The sequence below is a fragment of the Acinonyx jubatus genome, chromosome A1 (genome assembly GCF_027475565.1).
Source record: "Acinonyx jubatus isolate Ajub_Pintada_27869175 chromosome A1, VMU_Ajub_asm_v1.0, whole genome shotgun sequence".
Taxonomy (NCBI): domain Eukaryota; kingdom Metazoa; phylum Chordata; class Mammalia; order Carnivora; family Felidae; genus Acinonyx; species Acinonyx jubatus.
Genome location: NC_069380.1, coordinates 23,673,899 through 23,686,684, shown reverse-complemented (window position 1 = coordinate 23,686,684; position 12,786 = coordinate 23,673,899).

Sequence of the window (12,786 nt, the reverse complement as noted above, 5' to 3'; positions counted from 1 at the left end):
CCAAAAGAGCATGAAGGAACACTGATTGGGACATTAGAATCAATAACTAACTGAAGAAGAAGGTTAAAACAGACATGGCAATGACCTTCAATTATCTGAAGAGATAATTAGTGGGGGAAAAAGGACTTAATTGTTTATGATTCATAGGCCAGACTTAGGATCAATAGATGTATTTTTGGAAATGTAAATTTTGGTTCAATTTTTTTTTATGTTTATTTATTTTGAGAGAGCATGAGTGGGGAAGGGGCAGAGAGAATCCCAAGCAGGCTCGGAGCTGTCAGCACAGAGTCTGAGGGGCCTCAAACCCACGAAGCCATGAAATCATAACCTGAGCTGAAACCAAGAGTTGGAAGCTTAACCGACTGTGCCGAGGCCCCCCAATTTTGGTTCAACATAAAAAAGGATTTTCTAACAATGAGAGAGTGTCGTTGATGGAATAAGTGGATTTCTAAGATCATGAACCCATTTTACTTGTTTATTTAGGAGGCACATTCATCTACGAGAATATGTAAATTTTTGACAGATAATTGGTTTAGATAACCCAAGATCCTCTCAAAGTCAAACCTGAGAGAAGTTTTAGAAACACATGGTTAGTAGGTAGAAAGTGGATTGCATTTGAAGATAATCCCTGAGAAGTTTGCCTTGGTGTTTATCTGTGGTCAATGAGTCTGTTGCCAAATGTAAGGATATACTTTCTTTAAATACATTTACTTCAGCAGCACTTTAATTTCATTAATTTTTTTATTAGGTATTTGCTAAAGGATATAAGAGGCTGCTGAAGCAAGGGAGTCTATCATATTTGTCATGAGATTTGAAAAAGCAGAAAAGTTGCACATTGGAGGAGCAACTGAAAGTACCACTACTCTGTCACCTTGGAGTCAAGGCTTTAAAAAAAAATTATAATAGTTGATATTATCTTTTTCTAATTAAAATCTGCACAAGATAAAAAAAAATAATGAGAATATTGGTAGGGCTGTCTGTCTTATTAGCCCAGAGTTGTGGATGTATTTGTTGGAAGTTTTAGTGTTAGGCACCAGTTTAAAGACAACGGGGTGAGTTTCAGGCAACGTGTCGATAGAATGTCCCACAAACAACCCTGATCCTTGTTCTCATATTACCTTCACACCAACAAAACCAGAAGCCTCTCGATAATATAATTTCTTGTGCTTATTGTAAAAGATAAGGTAAAAATTTGGACCAGTAAAAAGCTGTCCAAGATTTTTAAAAACTAAAGATTAAAAAATAAAAATGAAGCCACTTTAGTGGATGGACTTGTCTGTCTGAAAGGGGGAAAATTGTTAAGGCTCTAGTATTTAATGATATACTATTAAAGAAATGTTGTTTAAAGTATTTTTACCTACTTTGTGTGTGTGTGTGTGTGTGTGTGTGTGTATTTATTTTACCTTGACAGGAAACATGAGGTTTCTGGAATAGAGAACGGAAGAATTATTTACTTACAGAACATCTGTGTCCATTCCTGGGACCTATTCTCTCTAGAAACAACATGGTAAAGCCAGCTATCTCCTGCATACACAGTGGTTTTAAGGAGAGGAGGTTTAAGATGAGGAATTTTGGAGTTTATAGAGGAACTGCTTGCACAGCTATCTCTTGTCACTTTCAGACAGAAAGAATACTTTTTAGCTTTTATCATGTGGAATGTAAACAAATCCTTCCTAAAGAGACTAACCAAAGTGCCTAGGTCTGTTACTCTGTGAATGTAAACAAATGGCTCCTGGGAAGAGAAACTAGTACATTTCTCCAGCTAGCTCTATGTTTAACTTCTCAGACTTGTTTGTCATTTACCATCCTTTAACCAGGCTGCCACCACTCTTTTCCCAGGAAGCTGTGACCATGCAGAAACAGGAAATCAATAGTTGCTACCTGACATTAACAAACTCAGTACCACTTATGTATCACCTGTGGTTCAGGATCGGGTTCTCTTGTATCATTTCTCAAGTCTTTTAGTATGGGCTTTGTTTCTTGCTTATGGAAACTTAATAGCAGAATTGGATATTTGCATAATTATTCAGAGTTCCTAAGGTCATTTATATTAGACTATTGTTAGGGGCCGAATTGGGTCCCTCTCAAAATTCACATGTTGAAGTCCCAACCCTCATTACTTGAGAATGTAACCGTTTTTGCAGATAGGGCCTTCAAAGAGATGACCAAGTTACTGAGGTCATTAGGGACTTAATCCAGTAGGACTTGTGTCCTTGTAAGAAGAGAGAGAGACACCAGGGATGTGTGCACACATAGAAAAGGCAATGTAAGCACATAGGAAGAAGGTGGTCATCTGCAAGCCAAGGACAGAGGCCTCGGGAGAAACCAAATCTGCTGACACCTTGATCTTGGACTTGTAGCCTCCAGCAATGTGAGAAAATTAATTGCGGTTGTTTAAACCACCAGTCTTGTATTTTATTATGGCAGTCCTAGCAAACTGGCACAGATTTCACTCATTCTTGTACTTAGTACGTAAGTATTTACTGAGCTCTTGGAACATGTGAGGATGATCTATTAGGGCAGGCAGGACAGAAGTGCTGATAGGAAAAAAAAAATGAGCCTAGAAAACCTTATTTACAGAAGTAAGTAATAGAGTAAGAACTTTAATTCAGGTTTCTCGAATTTCTAGTATGTTTGCTTCTGTCTTTGAATAGAGCAGCTGTTTATGGAAGTTTATCCAAGTTAATGTGTTTCAATAATCCATTGTTGTGTAAAAAAAAAACACCTTGAAAAACCCACTGGCTTAGTAACAATTGCAGTTGGTTGTCATAATTGCGTGGGTTATTGGCTCAGCTAAGTATTCTTGAGCTACATATCAGTATAGTTGGGGTCACTCACATGACAGATTCACCTGGGAACTTACTGGTGTTGGAACATACAAGATGGCCTCTCATCCTTTGGGGCTTCTCTCCATATGGCCTGTCACCATTCAGTAGTCTAATTTTAGCTCCTTTATGCCATAGTGCCTGGCTTTCAAGGGAAAGTGTTTGAAAAAAGACAAGCCTCACTGTATAAATCTGCATCAAGCCTCAGATGACATCCTGCTTGCTAATGTTCCATGGCTCACATGGATAACTGGGGTCAATGGAGGAGCAGATGACACATGTCATGCACATAGGAAGGTGGGAATCTTTACAGGCCCATTTGTAACAGTCTATCTCAAGAATGTGGAAGGTAGTCCTTGAGTCGATTTTTGTACTATGAGAAAGATTCCCAGAATTCTCAGGTGCTGATAAGAAATAGACACATACAACCAATTTATCACTTGATACCAGGAATTAACAGATTTCTGTGTTCTGTTGTTACTGTTCTTCCTGCAAACATCTGTATATCATTTGGCTTACGTTCTCTCCACTAATAGCTCAGCTTGCTCATTGAAAAACATAAAAAAAACATTCTAATTCCTGCGTAATTAACACAGTGTTACAGTAGCATCAGGTGTACAATTCAACAATTCTATACGTTACTCATTGCCCACCACGGTAAGTATACTCCTAATGCCTTTCATCTATTTCACCTATCCTCTCGTTCACCCCCTGTGGTAACCATCAATTCTCTATATTTAAAAGCCTATTTTTTTGGTTTCTCTTTTATTTCTTAAATTCCACATGAGTGAAATCATATGGTATTTGTCTTTCTCTGACTGACTTCAGTTGATGTTATATCCTCTAGATCCATCCGTGTTGTTGGAAATGGCAGCTTTTCATTTTTCATGGCTGAGTAATGCTCCATGTTACGTGTATACTATGTTTTCTTTATCCATGCATCTGTCGATGGACACATGGGTTGTTTCCATAATTTGGCTATTGTAAATAACGCAATAAACATAGGGATGCATGTATCTGTTTGAATTAGTGTTTTCATATTCTTTGGATAAATACCCAAAGTAGAATTCCTGGATCATACAGTAATTGCGTTATTAACATTTTGAGGAATCTTCATCCTCTTTTCCAAAGCGGCTGTACCAGTTTGTGTTCCCACCAAAAGCGCATAAAGTTTCATTTTTCTCCACATCCTTGCCAACACTTGTTTCATGTGTCTTTTGGTTTTAGCCATGCTGACAGGTGTGGTGTGATATGTCACTGTGATTTGGATTTGCATTTCACTGATGATGAGTGATGAGAATCCTTTTATGTGTCTATTGGCTATCTGTATGCTATCTTTGGATAAGTGTCTGTGTCTTCTTCCCATTTTAAATTGGATCTTCTTTTGTTTTGGTTTTGAGTTATAGAAGTTCTTTTTATATTTTGGATACTAAGCCTTTATTGGATATATCGCTTGGAAATGCCTTCTCCCATTCAGGAGGTTGTGTCTTTGTTGTTGTTTGTTTGTTTTGTTGATTGTTTCCTTTCTGTTCAGAAGCTTTTTTTGCTTGCTTTGTGTCAGGGGACATATTTAGAAAAATGTTGCCATGGCTTATATCAGAGTCTTTCTTTTTGTTGTTAATTTAAGAAAAAATGTCAAAAACGAGTACATGATTGTTAAAACTAGTTGTCTTTCAGCACTTTTACTCCGAGATTCATGTCCTGTGCCATTGTAGGCCACTACTAGGTCATAGTCCTATACTAATTCAGCTGGCTATCACCAGAGGACAGGGTCATGGGGTGAAAACATGTTGACTTTTGCAAAAACAGAAGGTGTCTCTACATAAAAAGCCCTTAATGAGAGCAGCAGGAGACATGAAGTCTTGGCCAGTCTCTTTTATGCCTTAGTATTGCTTTGTTCCAGGTATGTTCTTTAGTAACATGGTTAGTCTGCTTTCAGTTGCTGAAAAAGGCTAATATCAGTGATCACCAAATTACTGCTTTTCCACCTTCCTTACAAATCCCTTTGCAAAAGCCCAAGAGCACTACCTTGTCTCAGAGTCATCATTTACCTAGTTCTGTGGATGGTGAGGCCCAAAATTACATGACTCAGTGAAGCTATCACTTCAGTACCAGACTTCCAGGGAATCTTGACCCTAACTTGGCTACTACTTCTAAATCTCTGAGGACCTAAAGGTTCAAAATAATCTAGAACTAGTCAATCAATCCTTGACATGTACAAAGGGAAAATAAAATAGTTGAAAGCTGCCAAAATTAAGAATAACACTATAATATACCATTGCCATAAAGTATAACCGACCTATTTAAATAAACTCTTCATTTCATTAAAAGGAGATGCCATGCATGTGAAGGGAAATAGTATACTGTAAAGCCATGTTAGCTGCCAATGCTGAGCAGTCCTATTACTACAAATCTATTTCTCTAAGAAGCTCACTCTTCCATCCTCTGTAATGACAATTGCATACTGTAACTCTCTTCTCAAAATTTGCATTTAGACCCCAATCGTCATTTTATCTGATACCTTGTTTTCTATGTCACTGAAGAAAATATTGTTATTGAGCTATGTCCACATCCTGCCATCTTTAAATCTACATATGTGAATATACCTTCATCTGCTTATCCTTTGCTCCTGCATATAAAATGACCATGTGTGCTTAGGATCCCTTCCATTTTCATTATCCTAAGGACTTTGTTCCTTCAAGAATAGCCCATCTTTTCTGTATATTCAACTTCTATTATTTCAGTCACAAAAGACCCTTCATTGACACTCTCTCCCCCTTCAACTATTTCATTATTCTCTGTTGCCTAAATTCTCAAAAATTTTGTGTACACATTTTCTTTCCTTGTGTGCTTTTTCATTATTGTACTCATTTTGTTCTTTCCATATATAGAAACTTTTTCCCCCCAAGGTTACTAGATAAGTCCATCTTTGAAAATCCTTTAACTTCTTATTCTGGATAATCCATCAAAACCTGATTGACATTGGTTCCTCCATCTGTGAGACCATCTCCTTGATATATCCTTGTTCACTGGACAGCCCTTTTCTATTTCCTTAGCTCCTGCTACCAGACTGCAGTATTGGAGTAATATATGACTCAGTACAGAAATCCTTTCTCTCATTCTGTAGTTAATTTCATTATCAGGGCTTTAGATTCTGTGTGTGTGTGTGTGTGTGTGTGTGTGTGTGTGTGTGTGTGTGTGTGTGTGTTTAATGTTTGAGAGGATGTAAGCATGTGTGTGAGCAGGGGAGGGGCAGAGAGAGACTGGGAGAGAGAGAATCCCTGGCAGGCTCCACACTCAGTATGGAGCTCAACATTGGTCTCAGTCCCACAACCCTGAGATCATGAGATCATGACCTGAGCCCAAATCAAGACTTGGATGCTTAACCAACTGAGCCACCCAGGTTCCCTTAGATTCTGTCTGTATTTTGACAAATCTCAAATTATCTTCACTGACGGCATCTCCATGATGCTAGACATCTTAAAAATATATATTTCATGTTTACTTCAATTTCATATTTTATCTTCACTTATATATTACATAAGGTCTTTCCTCCCTATTATTCCCACAGTCTTGCCCAATTTAGTAAGTAGTTTACCTACTTGAAGCAGGAATCTTGGGAATATCTCAAACCATGATCATTTAATCGGAGTTTCTGCTGAGGATTTACTGTACATGCTTGAAATCAAATGCCGTCAAGCAAAAAATGTGTTTATAACAATTTCTAAACAGTGAATAACAACATGTGAAATGCATAATAAATTGGCACTCATACTTTTTAATGGCCATTGCCACTGACACCTTCTCCTTCTCTTTTTTGAAGTGAGGGGGTAGTGGGAGCGTCCAGGCCTGCATCCACTAAAGTAAAATTAATATCCCATCTTTACACACCCCTTTGGTAGAAACAGCAGGTTTGCAGGTCTGTGGACTTACCAACTAAATGCTTCCCTAAAAAAAGACTAATTAAAGGTGTTGTACTCTTAGGATTGGGTGTAGTAAGATTTCCCCTTTTCTTCCATTTTTTGGTGTCATCTTTATGGCATTCTAGGAAATGAACTTGTGTCAAGTAAGTGCAATGGTAGAGAAATCCAAAGTCAAGCCATTTTTCCCCCCTTAAAATCTCTTGATTAACCCATTGAGAAGAAGTACCTTATTCATCATGGATAATAAAAAGTATCCCCTTTATCAGTGTTGTTGGAACACCTGTCCTGGTTTTACCCTAAATATATTGTCTCCAAATTATTTTGAGAACCTTGGCTATGTATATATACCAAGAAAATTAGGACATTGTAGATGCATGAGAAGTTGGCAAACATTTTGATGTAACACATGAGACTTCAATTTTAGCATCTTTTAAAGTTATTTAGAACTTAATAAAGATTACTTAGGATAATTTGTTTTTTCTAATTATCTTTGAATAGCAATGAAAATTTGAAGTTCCTATTTTTTTAAAAGGAGTTTCAGTACTTTTATCTTGTGGCATGTAAAATGCCTTCCTTGTTTTTCTACTTAATTTTTAAAGAAACTCTAATTAAAAAAAATCAAACTTAGTGCCAAAATTATATGTGACTCTTCAGGGTTCAATACACTAAAATTTAGAATTAAATTCTAGAATTTTAGCAAGCATTTCAGTTTAGTAATCATTTACTGAGCATTTTCTATGTGGCTGGCACTGACACAAGTAACTTTGTCAGCATTAATGGTGTGCACACTGCAGCTTACCTGCTGGCTTGCTTGGCAGGCATTGCTAATATTTAACTAGAGTCCTTTAAAACGAATTCAGTTGAAGCCTCCTTAGCATTCAGTCCCAGTACAGGTCACTTTCATGCCAGGCACAGTATATTTACCATTTCAATTTAGCAGGCTCCAGATTTGTGAAGGGCCTGAGATTTTATTCTACTAGCAAGCTAATAGATTATCTTCTTACTGTTTTGTTGGTGCTAGCAAAAGACATGAGATGCCTGGGACAGAGACAAAGAAGTTTATTACTCGTGGCATAGCAAGGATCTTGAGCATCATACTCAGGCATGACGATTTGCTGAGACCCAGTCCTCACAAGTTGTGTTAGAAACCTGAGTCTGAGGAACCCCAAACTTTAATAATAGGAGGTAGACCTGTTGGCTCTTTTATTCAAAGGGAGAAATTATTTCTATCTTTCAAGGCTGTTCCTACACAAAAATCCTTGAAAAGATAATCTTAAAGAATAGTCTGCGTCTTTGTTGGCAAGACATAGAAACAAACAAACAAAAAAACTGGTGGAGAATGATCTCTCAACAAACAGAATATTTGGTCTCTCAAAGTGTGAAGGTTGAACTCAGGACTTAATCCACTTAAAGCAATTATACATCACACAGCTTCTCCAGAAATCAGAAAAATAAACTGTACTTTAACAGATGGATATATTCAGTCACTTCCTATACAACTAGGAGCCAATTTTGAGCAAATAATTTAAGGTACAGTGATGAGAATTAATCTTGGGTTTTCACTTGGCACATACGTACTACATCTGGATTGGGTCTGGGTACCATTTTAGTTTTACAGGGCATTGCAACCATTTTAATTATTCTTTTTGACCAGTTATCCTATTAAGTGCAGATCTCAGTCTTGCTCTCTTTAGAAATCTATCAAACTAGTATTTTTTTTTTACTTAGTATTTTCCGATATACATAAAAGCAGGGAAAGGAGTACTTGTAATGAAATATAGGTATACATCACCCAGTTTAATCAATTAGCAACTCATGGCCAATTTTCTGTCCCTATCTGACTTCTCTTGGATATGTTAAAGAAGTCTCAGGCTTCATAACATTTTACTTGGGTTATTTAAATCTTAAGATATTTTTGCTGTTCCCCTTTTTTGCCTATTACCTTTTAAAAAATACTTATTTTGAGAGAGAATGTGTGTGTGTGCATGCAAGGGGGGGAGGGCAGAGAGAGAGAGAGAGGGAGAGAATCCTAAGTAGGCTCCACATGTCAGCACAGAGCCCACCGTGGGGCTCAATCCCACAAACCGTTAGATCATGACCCGAGATGAAGTCAAAAGTCGGCTGCTTTCTGACTCCCATTACATTCTGATAAGTTTATTCTAGTGTCTGTGCCTATTTGGAAGCCTGTGTAAGTTGTAGATTTGAATCTTGTTAGGGGGCTTGGCATATAGGTGCCCTGTACTATATATTTTTTTCTTTTATTCTTTGACAGTCTTCTCTTTATATTGACCTATGAAGATGGAAGTTCCAGTATGATCAAATTTGGGCACCAAGAAAGCTTGAATTTTTTTGTTTCTGATAAAGAAAAGCCCTACCTTTGGTTCATTTCCTTTTAACCCAGCAAAGATGTTCTTAAGTCTGTCTCACATTTTTGTTTAGGAGATATGTGGCCATGAAATTCCCTTCGACTTGCTAGGACACCTTGTACACCTGAAAATTGCTGTAACCTCCCTGAAGTAATGATTTTGTCCAAGCCATGAATTATTTTTTTTATTTTCCTCTGACCCTTCTCTCGGTGTACCTACAAGTTTAGAAATCAGTTATGCAAAGATGAACGTAGGGCTTAGGCTTCAAAATAGATGTGACCACAAACTCTGTGGAGACCTAGATCTGTATGTTGAAAAAGAAAGCAAATGCTTGCAGAACTTGTGATTTGGTTGAACACTTCAAGTTAATCTCTCATAAGTACAAAGTAGGGCTTCCTTTCAACTTGAGAGCATTCTTTTTGGCAGATAATGATTTGTCTGTAACAGTTTAGGTGCTAAATTCTTAACATACGCTGATAATTTAAAATTTGTGGTTCAAATGCTACTATCCTGTACTCCCATAATGGATAAGGAAACTTTGCTGTGGAGAGAGTGGGGTGGGAGATGGTGATGCACAAAGGAAGCAGTCTTTAGGGATGAGGTTGTTGATTCCATCAATCAGGTAGCAAAATAAATCCATGTAAAACAATTCTCAAAGATTGGACTTCCTAAATAAGAGGAAAGAACCAAGGAAGCTGGCAAGGGTAAAAAAAAAAAAGTCTTGGCAAATGGCTAGGAGTTTGAGATACAATTCTGGAGTAGTGGCAATTGAATGGTCGCTTGCCTTAGGTAAACAGATAAATCTTAGGAAAAGAAGAAAGTCATTGTGATTATAACTTTGCACAAAGGCACTGGCAAGTAATCATCACAGGATCAAAAGCCCCCCAAAACCAAGAAAAACAAACCATCTTTGGTGAGCTCCCTGTGTTTAGTGGTTTTTATTCCTCTTCTTTGCTTGGTTTTATAAACAGTTCTTTGGGATGCTTCAGATTTTCTTGTGAAGCATATATATAACTTTTAATGGTTCTCTCTGTTCACTGAGGAAAAAGATTTTTTCCTTCAGTTCCCAACATATTTTCACATGTACTACTACAGAATTTGTAGGGAGAAAATCTACAGGATTATTTTACGTGTACACTATACCAATACTCACGAATAAAACTTAATGTTCTCTTTTAATAGCATTTTGCAGAAGAATTTTAAGGAAGTAGCTATTAAGTGTCCAGGCTGATGTCTTAGGTAATGTTATCTGTGGCACATCTGTTGGACATGGATCATGAGTTTCATTTTATATATATATTATTATATATATAATTATATATAATTATAATATATATAATTTTTTTTGCTTAGCTTTCAGTCACATAAAACATTCTGGAGATGAATGTTTTTCATAAAAATCAATAATTACCACTTTACAATCTTATGTGTGACAATTTTAGTTTTGATTCCTTTTCACAGGAAAATGCAAGATTTATAAATAGAATATCAAAAGATCGCTTTCTGGAGTGTACCAACGGTGTTTTCTTTGATGGCTTCTGATAATACTAAGTAGGAAATAACAGCGTACTGAATCACACTCTTCATGTTATATAATCGCCTAAAGTCAGTTACATAAGGAAGTAGACAAATAAGGCAAAAGCCAAATGTCTGTTGGATTTGTGAAAAAACCCAAGGTACATAGAGTGGAAATGACCATTGGTTGCCATTCAGGGTCTTACTCACCACTCATCAGTCTTTCAGGTTGCTGATTGCAGTAAGCATCTTTATGTTACTTATACCTTATGGATTGCAAAGGGAATGAGAGGAGAAATTAATTTCCAGTAAAGAAACATAACCTTGTTAATTTCTTAAGGCCTGTGCTAGGTCTCAAAATCTTAAAATACCTGACTCTGAAGGACTGGGGGTGGGAAAGCCCAGATGTGAAAGGATCAGCTCTGATAGTCCTGTCTGTACCAACATTTCATGGAGGGCGCTGGTGGGGCAGAACAGAGGCAGTACTGAGTATGATTTTGGATAAATCACTTACCATTTCTGAGCCTCACTTTCTCCTCTTTTATAAAATGTGGACAGTATTATCTGTCCATATCAGGGTGGTGTTCAGAAGGTAAAATGAGATGATATGCGCTAAAATGCTTTATAAACTGAATGCTATGCAAGTATAAGATGTTAAAAATCTTGAGTTTTGTTCTAATAAGGCACACAAAGAATGACATCCCTGGAGAGACAGGATGGGGGGATAGTCAAGGATTTTGATATAATCTTGTGTAAGACCTGCCCTTGAACATGATCTTCTCAGTTGCTAAAGGGAGTAAGGGATATTCTTATAGGGATGTATCTTTTCTTCATCAACTTGTATAAATTTTTTAGAAGATCACAGCACTTTACTTAATGTTGTAGCTCTCCAATCACCTGATAGAAAAAGCTGTGCCTTTTGTCTTCTAAGCACACAATATAGGCCATGTCACAAATATGCTTCATCGGATTATCAAGAATATTCATTGTGCACACAACTCAAATAGCATCTGGAGGTGACATAGAATGGACTTCTTAGGGGGTGGAATGTAATCATATGCTGGCTGTATTAAAATCACTCATTTTGTTTAGAATTCAAGAGTATCAGAGGTAGTAAGAAGTAGAGAGGTCAAGAGGTTCATAAATTGCTTCATTTCTTTATTAACACATTTCTTACACAAAAATAGGTGGATCCAGTGTATGGACCAAAAAGCAAGACCTTTCTGCAAGCCATGTTAGTCTGCTTCCGTCTTTGGAGGGACACGAGGGAAGCTTTAAGAAGTTAAAGGGCATACTGATTTATTGCACTGATTAGCGAGGCCTTGGCCTCTTAAAGCTCTGTCTGGGAAATCCAAAATGGAGAGTTGAGACCATTAGCAATATGGTTCCAACAAGATTCTCCACTCAGTAATGACCGGCTAAGTATTCATATAGGAAACATTTGGCCTGAATTATACTGAAAATTACAACAGTCCTCCGTTTGACTTTGTATTTATAGAGAAACACTGCTTAAGTGTATTGTAGACGTTGGAACCATGTTGCTGGGCACACAGCTCTTCATGCTCTTTAAGGCACTGGACTAAACAGCCCATTGAGTCTTGGAGGGTTCACAGGATGGAACCACTCTCGATCTAACTTTCATTCCTAATGGACCACACAAAACAATACTGGAAAGAGCAAAAGGGAGACTGACTTGTGATCTCACTCTGTGTTCTAATTATAGTTGAAATTGTGCATGATTGGTTTCACATTACTGAGGTAATAATTTTTGCTTTTTGCCAGGTCAGAATATTAATACTGGCCCTTCCTGGAGTGGCACATAAATAACTTAATGAACATAAATGAATACAGACACAGGAGGATCACTATCCTGTCTCTACTTCGACCAAAAGCTGAATTTCCTGACAAAGAGCTCACGATCAGACTGACTAAGCGAACGTGCTCCGTCAAAGAGTACAGAGCTCAACAAATGTGCTGAGTGCATGCATCCAGCTATGCTTGTATGTCTTAGAAAACTGCCATGGTCTTTGGGGCCCAGGAATGAGAGCCAGCTGCCACTTGTGCCACTATTCAGGACTTCCACTAGGAAGCTGGACTCCATCATTAGCATACTGACAGGGGGGCCTCAGTGAGGGATAGCAGAAGAGGCAGACCTTT